The sequence below is a fragment of the Microcebus murinus genome, chromosome 24, assembly GCF_040939455.1.
Source record: "Microcebus murinus isolate Inina chromosome 24, M.murinus_Inina_mat1.0, whole genome shotgun sequence".
NCBI classification, from domain to species: Eukaryota; Metazoa; Chordata; class Mammalia; order Primates; family Cheirogaleidae; genus Microcebus; species Microcebus murinus.
The window spans coordinates 25349130-25361166 of record NC_134127.1 but is presented as its reverse complement, the minus strand read 5'-3'; the positions used below and the strand labels follow the sequence as shown (position 1 = coordinate 25361166).

Below are 12037 nucleotides of genomic sequence, written 5' to 3'. Positions count from 1 at the left end.
GCCCCTGCGTGCTCTGCCCGGGCTCGGGCCCCTGCGTGCTCTGCCCGGGCCCAAGGCCAGGGGCCAGCCCAGGCGGACAGCATGGAGGGGAGGGATCAGCAGGACGATAAAACAAGAAAAGTAAATATTTTATCAAGGACAAAGAAGAACTTCAAGAGAATCTTCCTTTGTTGAATAAATAAATTTTTTTTTGCAAAGGCAATCATGTTTTTTTTTGCAAAAGACCTCAACAGTGACTCATCTGGATTCATCTATTATGAGATAAGGCAAAGGCAAAAAAGCCAGAAGTGCTTGTTTGTACGAAAGCAAGTTCCTGAACGACTTTATTTATATGATTCAAAATATATGAAGTAGTTGGAATAGCGCCTCGTACATAGTGAGCGTTCAATAAATATTAGTTGCTATTATTATGATATTAAATAGCTTGGCACAATAATATAGTAGGCACCCCAAATCATCCAGAAATAATTACATCTGTCAATTTAGAAGCCTATAGGGATGAAAAATTATCTATTGGGTACCATGTGCACTGTTCAGGTGACGGGTACCCTAAACACCCAGATTTCTCCACTACACAATGTAGTCATGCAACAAAACCCCACTTGGACCCCCCAAATCTGTAGAAATAAAAAAATGATAAACCTGTGTGATTTGGGGCAAATTTTCTAAATCTCTCTGAGCCTCAGTTGCTTTACGTATACAATTGGGCTAGAAATACATTTTCTGCTTGCCTAAAAGGATCAAACTAAATAATATAAAAGCAATTTGTAAAAATATCAAGCCCCACATAAAAATCTCTTTTGGGACCCAAATTATAAAACCTAAAGGATTAGAACCATTCACCTTTCAGACTGCCCACATCCACGCCGATGGCCGGTGTGTCGTCAGAGTGATTTCAGGGCAGTGTTTAGGAGGAGCATTCTTACATGCTAATAATGATGGTGAATAGACCTATGTTAAGAAATGATACTATGTTCTGGAAAAGAGCTAAAAAAGCACTCAACACAGGTTTCCTCGGTCTGCCTGAAGAACTAGTCTTTGTTGAAGATGTAGCCCACCCCTCGCCAGCTCTGGGACCCTGTCCCCATGGGTCACCCACTTCTTACAGACCCATAGCACAGAAAGCACACCTGCCTTCTGAACCATACTCCTCCCAAGCTCTGCAAGGAAAGGGGATATTTATTTTTCAGCTTTGTATCTTCGGGCCCTGGCTTGGACCTTGGAATACTGTAGATACGCAGTCGATCTTTCTCTTCTTTGAATGAATGCATGAGTCAATCAATTAACCAATTAATCAGGGAAAACCCTAACATAAGAAAAAATCCTACTTATCCCCCTCGCCCCAACACCCCACTTGCGATAGAGTGCACAGCGCGCCTGACCAAGACGCTGGTGGAAAGATGCCATTCATCCCAAAAGCAAGTGCTAATCTACTAACGACTATTGATCATCGGCCAATACTTTGGGGCCAAGAAGGCACATTAACCTAGTGCTTAATGCTGTACTACATCTAAGATGCCCAAGAGGAAAATATAATTGGTTCTCTTTTGTAGCATGACTATTTGATATATGTCATGAAGTGTTTCCTCTTTAATGACTGCCAGTTTTCAATAACAACAAGTAGGTATTTTAGCAGAGAAGCAAGGAGAAAGTGAAATTGAATTATGCTCCAAGCTCCCCTCCTCCAGGTATGCACACCTGAGGTTAAGGAAATTCAGGGCAGGATTACTGAGAGGAAATCAAGCCCGTTTAGGAAGTCAAAGCCACTCGCTGGTGCCGGAGATTATCGTTAATAAAAACAGCTGTTTGAAGAAGAAAGGCCCAACGGTCTTCAGGAAGTCAACGAGCAGAAGTCTCCCACCCCCTGGGTGGGAATTTTGGGTTTGGTTTCTTGACCAAAGTCTCTCTTCAACGTTTTCTTGGCTCCTTCAGTCTTAGGCAAAAACATTTCAGTTTGACAAATACAGCTCACCTCCTATGGTTAATGCTTGTAGCAGGAAAGAACAATTAACCAACCACAAATTTCTGTGTCAGTCTGACTCCCTGGTGAGAAATGCAAAGCTTGTGGGATCCATCTATTTTTAAAATGCCAAAACATTTCCTTTAGTTAAGAACCACGGATGGCCATAATAGTGGCAGAATCTCTTGGACACATAGCAATTAGGTTTGGTTTAAAAAGCAAAACTAGCAGGAATTGTCTTAAGGGTGAGGCTTTTTAGCTTAGGGGGCAGGGGCACACAGACTGGAGGGCGAGGCAGACCTGGGTCCAAATCTAAGTTTCCTCACATGCTGGCTGTGTGCCCTTTGGCAAGTACTTCCAAACCTCAGTTTCACTGTCCTTAAAATGGGGATAATATGTTCCCCATCCCATCACTGGACCTCTGTGTATCGGCACAGATCTTTAGATTTCTTTAATTTCAATCCCAGACTCCCAAAGAGGGGGAGGGGGAAAGAGAAGAGTTGTTTTTTTTTTAAATATTTATTTATTTATTTTGAGATAGCGTCTCACTCTGTCACCCGGGCTAAAGTACTGTGGCATCTGCCTAGCTCACAGCAACCTCAAACTCCTGGAGTCAAGCGATCCTCTTGCCTCAGCCTCTCATGTAGCTGAGACTATAGGCATGTGCCACCACACCCAGCTAATTTTTCTAATTTTAGTAGAGACAGGGTCTCACTCTTGCTCAGGCTGGTCCTCGGCCTCCCAGAGTGCTAGGATTACAGGCACGAGCCACCGCACCCAACCCAAGAAGTTGGTTTTGTAAACATTTTATGGGCCAAAGGCCTGTTTGAGAATCTAACGAAACTACAGACACTAGCCCAAGAAAACACACTTATCACTTACGTGTCAAATTTTGTGCCCCGGCTTCAGAGCCCTTCCCTGGCACAAAGCCCCACGACGACTCATGGACCTCTGATTAAAACCCTGGTTTAGACGACAGGGCGAATGAGTCCAGAGCTCTGGGGTTTGTTTCCGTATGAGTCATGTAATTTCAGAGAGGAAAGTCTGCTCTCTGGCCAAAGACCACATCAGTAACCCGGCCAGCGAACACGGTTGCCGGGAGCTCGGCGAGAGAGCCGCGAGACTCAGGCCACCGCCGCCAGGGCAGAAAACGCAACTCCGCGTCCGCCCCACTCCACCCCGAGATGAGCACTTGTCTCCCTATGTAATTGTCATTCCTTGGAGGGGCTAGGGCAAAATCGCCTCCAGACGCACACGTGGTTCTGAGCAGCGCTGCAACAATTTAGTGTGTTGTTTTGTTTTCAGCCATGGCCCTCTACAGTGGTAAGTATATATATACGGAAGCAAACTAAACGCCCGGTGGAAATGATGCAATAGAGTTAACAATAAAGCATCATGCAGCCTCGAAAACGAGTGTTGTGAAGACACAAAGACGCCAAAACAGAAAGACAGAAAGAGCAGGACCCTTACGCCACAAGGAATGAAAATCATGCGTCCCATGAACCAAGATGAGCAGCTCTTAGGTAGAAACGCTAGGCTGGCAGCGTTATTGGTGACTTACGGCTGGTTCAAAATTTTCTATGGGATTATATGATTTTACAGTTTTCAAGTCAGGAGACGTGATACATCTGTACAGAATCGGCTTGCCCTCCCAACGCTGTGGCCAGGCTGCCTTGTCTGCAGGCCGGACTCCCCCCGCCGCCCCCTGGCGCTGGCTGCGGGCGGCAGCCGGCGGAGCCCCGGGCCCAGACAACCACAGACCCGCGGGAGCCCCGCGGCCGGAAACTGCAGTGAGGGCGCGTTTAGCCCTGCGTGTCCAGCGCCTGCCCTGGCTCCTATCTATCCGGCCCTGCTCAGTTTAGGCCCCGGGCACAGAGACCGGCTCACACGCAGGGCCAGAGAGAGTTCCAGGTCTGAATGCACGTGAGCCTCTAATCTTTGGACCGATGACACCACGTGCCATGGGCCGACACGTGGTGACAGACCCGTGGGTGGAGGACCTTAGAGTGGCTCAGCTGCCAAGCCCAGGGCTGGGCCGGCTTCCCACTGGCACCCGCTGTGGCTTGAAACAGACCTGGGTCCCCACGGGTGCTGTGAGGTCAGCTCCTCACACAACGCCACCAAGAGAAAATTGCCAGGAAGGTCCCAGGAGCGTAACCTGGGGGAGGGGCAGCATTTTCAACAATCAGAGACCACCGGGACCGGTTCAACGTCAGGATCAGCACCCGGGCCATGAGTGTGACGCCACCTAAGTCACACGCTGGCTGCACGCAGCTCTGACACCAAGGCAGGGCTGGCTCAGCCCAGGCGGGCTCCTGACGACCTCCCTTGCCTGCAGCTGGGGGCAAGTGACAAGCAGGAGCAGCACAGGGCCCCAGCCTGTCCGTGGTGGTGGCATTTCCTTTCCAAAGCTCTCAGCAGATGGGCAGGCCTCCCCTGAGCGCTGCAGAACCCCCTCCGCCCGGGCTCTTCCGGCTCTGGACAAATGAGCTGCTCCCTGCACGGCGCCCCAAAGCGCTGGCCCAGCCCCCAGCACAGGTGCGTTTGGGCCGGAAGGAGTGAGGGGCGTACACGGATGACACCATGGCAACGCTCCAGTATCTGTGTCCCCGGAGCCTAACACGGTGCCTGGCCTTCTGCATGTCCCTGTAAGTCACAAATAATGAGTGCACTGAGTCCCAGGAACTTCTGAGGCAGGGTCGACAGGAGCAGGGAGCAACAGAGAAATGAGAGGCCACGGCCGGGCCTGAGCTGCTGGGTGGACAGGAATGCAGCTCGCCAAGAGGGGCCCAGGGAAGCTTCCACGTAGGAGCAGCCACGGGGCAAGAGAGGCACTCTTCTCGGGGCCGTTCTCCAGGCAAGCTTGCGCCAGCGCCTCTAGCAGAGTAAACGTGTCATGGTCCCAGGTGCCCCCTGCCTGCAGCCCCCAGCACAAGGCCCCAGGTGAGCACAGCCCAGAGCTCATCGGTTCTTGCGTCTTGGTTTCCCCCGGTCCTCGCAAGCGTGTCTGCAGTGCACGCTCAGCCCTCACCTGGGCCATGCTCCCCCTTCCCCCGCTGCAGCGCCGCAGGCGGAGGTTAGTAAAGACAGACGGGCGGAGGGGAAGAGCCCTGGCTTTGGGGTCACACAGACCTGGGTTCGCATCTCCACTCCGGTCCTTCCCAGCCCTGGGCCACCGGGCGGGTTCCTGACGACATCACATGGGTTGTGAGGATCGAGTGAGTTCACAGGTGCAAGAAGCACCCGACATAGTTCTTGGCCCCCAAGGACTGGCAGCAGTTCCCTATGTGACAGTATGAGTGACCAGTGCCATCACTCCTGCAGACTGGCAGGAGTCCTCGTCCAGCTATCTGCCACCTGGATTAGGGGACTTGGGCTCTGAAGCCCAGAGAGAGGGAGTCACCCAGCCGGGAAGGCAAGGCCGGTGCCTGGTTTCAGAAATGCAGTCTCGGGGACAGAACCAGCTTGGCATGGGCTGGCTCCCTTTAGCAATCTCTCCCCTGCTCACCTGGTTTCAGGCTCCTGCTGCTGTCCTAGCTGAGGTCACCATCCTGTCTTGCTGATGTCATCTGTGCCCCGAGGCCTGGGCGCTCTTTGGCACTCAGATTTATGTTGGCATGGATCCTATGTCCCTTGCACCGTCACAGGGGCCCTCTGGGATTCTCGGATTGGCCACTCTGCCATGCCGAGCACCTGGCTGCTCCTGGCCTGGACATTTACCTACACGGGGCCACCAGGCTCCATCCCTTCAAAGTGCCTTCGGAGCATTGGCTTCCTTCCTCTGAAAGCTCCCGACAGCCCTGCCGTGTGGGTGGCGTCTTCACCTGCAGTGTGTGTGGGGCTCACACCTGCTCTTCTCAGAGGCAGCCGCAGGCCCTGCCCTCCGCAGGACCCCTCAGCCACACCTCGTGGTCCGGCCACGCCCACCACAGACCTGGGACCATTCCCAGTGAAGACAGAACATTCTGCGTTCTTCTTTTAAAATCCCGTCCACCCTCATGACGAGCTTGCAAACTGCCTCCTCCCTACCCCGACTCCAGTCTCTCTCACGCCACTCTGCCCGCCCCGAGCGTGTTCACGCAGTGCCCGCTTGGTAAACGCGGTGTGTAAACACGGCGCTTGTTCTCGCTCTGGGTTGGAAAGAATGTCAAAGCCGCAGGCTCGGTGGTGTTCACACTGCGCGTCAGCAGGTGGGACAGACCGGCTGCTTTTCTGAGGCATTAACGGATCGTTCCTTCTCCTGTTAGTTCACCATTGATATTTTGCTCCCCACCCAAATCTTAACCCATTCATGGCCGTCCTGTACCCACCACCACAGGGAAGCAGAAAACAGAAAGAGAAGAACTTTCTCAGCGTAGGCCTGTGACGCAGATGTGACTGACTGAGAGATCTTGCTGCGTCAGTCTGGGCAGATGGGGCCCAGGTGGCTTCCCCGAGGGTCCCACCTGGAGTGGCACCTGAGTTTCGGGAAGAGTCCCCAAACTCTGGGAGGTGGCACAGTTCTGAGAGGGGCGTGGCCAGGGTCAGAGGCTGAAAGGAGACGTCCCAGCAGCCACCTGTGTGGATTGATGACAAAGGCCAGATGGGGCACCCCAAAATCCTGAGACTCATGAGACCCCCCATGAACTTGGGCCCAACCCTGGATAAAGTGGGGAGAAGCCTGAGCCGCTGGGGGCTGGTTTCTACTCCCCAGCAGGAGCTGAGACGAGACCCGATAGATGTTGTGTTTTTGCAAACTGAGATTCACGCTCATGCCGTGATCTCCCCGCTGCCAGTGATGCACCCGAGCCCGCCCCACACCCTCCAGAGGCCAGGGACGCCTTCGTGGCTAACCCGCCCACTCCCCCACCTTCTGTGAGCCTTGTTGTCCTCCCAACACCAAAGCTCCCCCCAGCACTATTGTTCTTGAGAATGGCACATTCTGGTGTTTTTCTAAAAAAAAATAATAAACAAGCTAAATACACCTTCCCAAGCATCTTCAGGCCGTGTGACCTTGCGAAGGGCAAGGAGAACAGAGACACGAGACAAACTCAGCCCTGGCACTGTCCTCCCCTCAGGTCTGCAAACAGGACATGAGGAAGAGCTTCAAGGACTCTCAAGGTTGTCCTGGAGACGCCCCTTGGTGTGGCAGAGACAGCTCCAGCCGGGCTGGCTGCCACATGCGTGGCCTGAGAAAGGCGCCAGCTCTGCGGGCGTGCGGCGGGCCCTGGGACGGAGCCTCGGCCACCTGGCACGAGGCCCACAGCCCTTCTCCTCTGTCCCTCCCGGCTGGGCCAGTGCCAGGAGCGATCGTCTGTGCCTGGCTGTGCTGGGACAGAGCCTGAGGAAGGCGGAAGACGCTCACAGAGGCCGGGACATCAGGATGGGACTGCCACGGGTGCATAGGAGCTCTCCAGATGATGGACAGTTCAGGCAGGGTGGGGGCTTGGCAAAGGCTCTGAGGTGCAAAGGGTGCCAGGGAGTCCTCTGGGATGGGACAGCTGGGCCCAGCACACTGGGGAGGAAAGGGGACCCTCGTGGCGTTCTATTTAGTTCTCACATCTGTGCTTGGGGGCGGGTGCAACTGCGCCCACTGCACAGGGAAGGAGAGAGAACCAGGCAGAGCCGCAGCTGGCAGGGCTGGCACCACACTGACTTGGGGGAAGCAGAACCCGCCAGGTGCCTGGCATGGTGTATCTCCTCCTTCACAGGCCCGGTCCAAACCCCACAGGGTGACAGAACTGGGGTGTGACGTCAGGGTGGCCATTAAGTCATCCATGCTTCTCCTCCCGCAAGCTTCTTCCTCGTGCCCGCACCTCCACTTGCACTCAAGGCTTTGCCCTTGTGTCCTTCACTCAAGAGCCACGTTACAGGTGCCCCGGGGGGCCAGCCCTGTGCTGGGTGCTGGGACACAAAGCACAGGTAGGGCTTGTCTCCGTCCCTGAGGAGCTCAGGCCCAAAGTAGCCAACAGACCTGCAAACCAGAGCCCTTAGGATGTGCTGGCGTTTGTGGGACACAGAGACGGGCTTGGGCATCGTGACAACCACAGAGACCTTCCCGCTGGTCCTGTGAGTCAGAGCAAGTTGGAGTTGCCCGGATGGGAAGGCAGGGAGGGCTCCAGGTGCACAGGAACATGCCGCCGAGCCTTCCAGAACTGTGAGTGGCTGGTGCAGTCACCACACGGCTGGCCGTGAAGGAGCACACGTGACAGGAAGGGCACCTCAGGCCCAGCTGTGATCGCCACGCTTTGGCTGTGATTTTCACCCGAGAGTTTTGTGATTCTCATCGCAGCGCCGTCTTCCTGCGGCCTCATAATTCTCCCTTCTTCCTCCCCTGCTTCCGAAGCATTTCTCTAATCTTGCAGCGGCTTTGCCTTCAAACAGGCTCACCTGCTCTGCCGAGGCTGGGGGACAGGGGCAGGCCTCTGGGCCTCTCTGAATTGCTGTCACCTCTCTGCGCACCTGACCCTGTGAGCAAGCGTGCTGGCTGCCGCAGGCCCCAGGGCCACAGGCGGGCTCACAGGAGCTGGCCCTCGAGTCCCCGCTCTGCATCCTGCAGGCCACAGTGTGCTCTCGGGGAAGTGCCATCAGCCAGTTCACAGCGCCAGGCGGGCCAGATTCCCTGGGCAGGGAGTTGCCCGGATGGGAAGGCAGGGAGGGGACTCCAGGCCCACAGGAACATGCCGCCGAGCATTCCAGAAACTGTGAGTGGCTGGTGCAGCCACTACATGGCTGGCCTGGGAGAACAGATGTGACAGGAAGGGCACTTCAGGCCCAGCTGTGATCGCCACGCTTTGGCTGTGATTGTCATCTGAGAATTTTGTGACGACAGCAGATCCCATCCGGGTGGGCAGCTGTGCTCCACGCACTCTGGGCCTTAACTCTCTCCACCCTTGGGCTCCCCTTCCTTCCTAGAGAGGAGTCGGGGTTGGGTAGTGAATTCTGGGTTTGGCTGTCAGACCTCCTTGGTCTCCTCTGGTCAGTGACAGTGTCCCCATCTTTTCCTGGTTTTGCATGACCTCGACAGTTTTGAAGGTCAAATATGCTGTGGAATCTCCCTTGATCTGGATTTGTCTGATGTTTCTCATGGTTAGACTGTTTGCAGGTTTGGGGAAGAATCGCACTGCAGCAGCAATTCACAATGGCAACACAGCTTATCCCTGCCAGGGCGGCCCTTGGTCACCTGGGGAAGCCGGTGTCTGCAGGTGTCCCCACTACACAGCTACAGTGTTTCCCTTCCCCACCCCTAGTCAGGGAACTGAGCCCCCCTGTGGAGGGAGGAGAGTCTCCGTGCGTCACGCGGAGCTCCTCTCCGTAACTACAGACGACGGTGACACTGCTCAGGTCCTTGGCATGTGGACGGAGGAGGGGAAATCAATGCCAATTATAAGATAATAGGCTGGGCGCGGTGGCTCATACCTGTAATCCTAGCACTCTGGGAGGCCGAGGCAGGAGGATCGCTCAAGGTCAAGAGTCTGAAACCAGCCTGAGCAAGAGCGAGACCCCGTCTCTACTAAAAAATAGAAACAAAATTAATTGGCCAACTAAAATTATATAGAAAAACTTATCCGAGCATGGTGGCGCATGCCTGTAGTCCCAGCTACTCGGGAGGCTGAGGGAGGAGGATCGCTTGAGCCAAGGAGTTTGAGGTTGCTGTGAGCTAGGCTGATGCCATGGCACTCTGGCCTGGGCAACACAGTAAGACTCTGTCTCAAAAAATAATAATAATAAAAAAATAAGATAAATGGAAAAGTTGCCAAAGCCCTAGAGTTTTAAAAGATCCTCCCAAAACGCGTTATCTGTCCTTTTTGCAGTTATCGTTTCCTGGCAAAATAGATCTCTTGGCCAAAAAGGTCACCATTAAATCTGTTCTGTCACCCTGCCCCTGAATGTCTGAAAAATGGAACCACCTCGTTAGAAAAACAGCAAAATAAAACAAAAGCACCCGCCAACTGTTTGCCATGAGCCAGGCACTCTCCGCTCCGTCGGCTCTGCGTGTCAGACGCCACCTCCTTGCCGAGGGGCCCGGAGTGCGTGTGCCCACCGCCTCCCTCTCCTCGGCCCCGTCCCCTCCCCCTCTGAGGCACATTCATTGCCTTTTCCAGCTGCAAGAGCCCGAGAAGCAGAATCTGCCCCGGACGGATGGAAAAACGCTCATAAATCACAAAAGTCTCTCTACATAGAAACGAACAAACCACAGGGCAGTCTATCCGTGGTGGTGGCAGAGGTCGCATCCATGCCCTCTCTCCCCGCCCGCAGCACCCAGAGCCGTGCCCGCCCGCCCCGCCACAGGCCTCAGAGCCCTGTCTGCACCGTGTAAAGAACAGCAGTCAGGAACCCGGAAGGCGCAGAGCCCTACCTGGGCGACGCTTCAGCGGCTTTCCACCATGGCTCTCCAGTCCCCCGTGTCCTGGTGGCGGCGTGGCTTTCTAGCTATCACCAGCAAGTCCCAACACCATCTAAGCAAAAAGCACATCCCCAGATGAGTTCTCTGCTCCATCAGTCTGCGTAGCTCGTAGCTCGTGGCTTGCTGCCGGCGCAGGCAGAGGTGGTGGCTCCCTTGCCTGTGACCAGAGCTTCAGCAGCTGCCCCCCAGCAGGAGCACATTCCGCGGGCGCCGCCCCTCCAGCCAGGCTGCCAAAGCTTCCGTGGGCTCCCCGGGCCCAGGGGGTCGCTCAGCCCCAACAAAGCCGGTGAGAAAGGACCCCCGGCCGCTGACCTTCCCCAGCCCTGGGCCACCAGATAGTTTCCCCAGCAGGCTTTGGTTTAACAGCAGGCTGGTGTTTTTCCTGCACCGGGTCTGGCAGAGTTAGCAAACCTCCACACTGACTCTACCGGGTTTTCTGTTCTGCCCTGTGGCCAAACGCTGCAGACCTCACGGAAAGTCTTGGGCTCTGCCGCGTGCCACCTGGGTGCGCCAGGGCAGCTGCTCTCTCGCCTCACTGGTTCTGTTTTGCCTTTGAGTGTTGCTAGTAACAGCCAGCTCACAGGGGACCACGAGCACTAAGTGGGGAATGGGCGTGAACGGCAGGCACAGCACAGGTGCTCCGTAAAAGTTAATTCCTCATTTTTTTGCAGCCAGTGGTTGATCCTGATCCCAGAGCTTTGCCAATGGTTCCACCTCCCTTGGCTGTGAAAACTCACAGGAGCAGAAAACAATGGGGGTGACGGGTGAGGACCCCAACAGTTAGAGGGGTGCCCTTGTATCACACCAGTTGAGGGGCCAGTGGGACCAAGGTGATTGCTGAGATGACCTCAGAGACTTGCTGGCCCCGCCGGACAGAGCGAGCCGCTGGTCACCTGCTTCTCAGCCATCCAGGTCTTTGATATCAGCTCATCAGAGAAAGGCCCTGGGTGGTTTTCCTCTCTCCTCCCTGCATGTTCGGGACCCCTGAGGCTGGGTGTGTGGTCAGACAGGCAGACCAGCTGCTACACCACAGTCCAGAGCCGTGGCTCTCTCGTGGAGTTTGCTTCTCAGACTCTAGGACTAAGACAACTCGCTGGGAGTCACAGGTAAGAAACAGCCTTTTGACAGGTTCTCACGGCCACAACAGCGACAGCAGCATAGAGTTCTTGGGTTTTAAGGTGCTGTGGCCGCAGTCTGTTTCATTTCCCCAAATGGTTCTTGTGAGAATAAGTGGATGTATGCATAAAAATTGTCTGTTATGGCATCTAACACCTAGAAAACACCAGATAACTAGGAGCCAATGCAAATGTTCCCAGTCTAAGTCCCAAGTCTGATCTTTAAAACTTTGTCGTCTTCTATACTTGGTACCGAAGGGCTCGGAGCAGTGTCCAGAATGCTGGGCGTGCTCAGTAGGTGGTAGCTATTATTAATTTATTATCATATTTACTCACTTCCTGATATTTAACAGTCAGACCTAAATGTTAAACCCAAGTTGAAAGAGCTCCAAATTCTTTACACTTATCATTTTTAAAGTTACTGATTTGAGATGAGGTTAGTCAGTCTTCTTATTGCAATTCAATTCACACAACGGGCCAGGCTCGGTGGCTCACACCTATAATCCTGGCACTCTGGGAGGCCGAGGTAGGCAAATCACTTGAGGTCAGGAGTTCGAGACCAGCCTGAGCAAGAGC

The 12037-nt window shown here is 54.3% G+C and overlaps 1 protein-coding gene across 1 annotated transcript in view; it reads right to left on the bottom strand.

Moving 5' to 3' along the window:
• The window catches only part of BLK (BLK proto-oncogene, Src family tyrosine kinase), a 50799-nt gene extending 40365 nt beyond the window's left edge, over nt 1–10434 (bottom strand). Inside the window, exon 1 of the mRNA XM_012752965.2 lies at nt 10299–10434. The gene's annotated coding sequence lies outside the window, so the exon portion shown is untranslated. The remainder of the gene's footprint in view (nt 1–10298) is intronic.
• Between the last annotated feature and the right edge of the window lie 1603 nt (nt 10435–12037).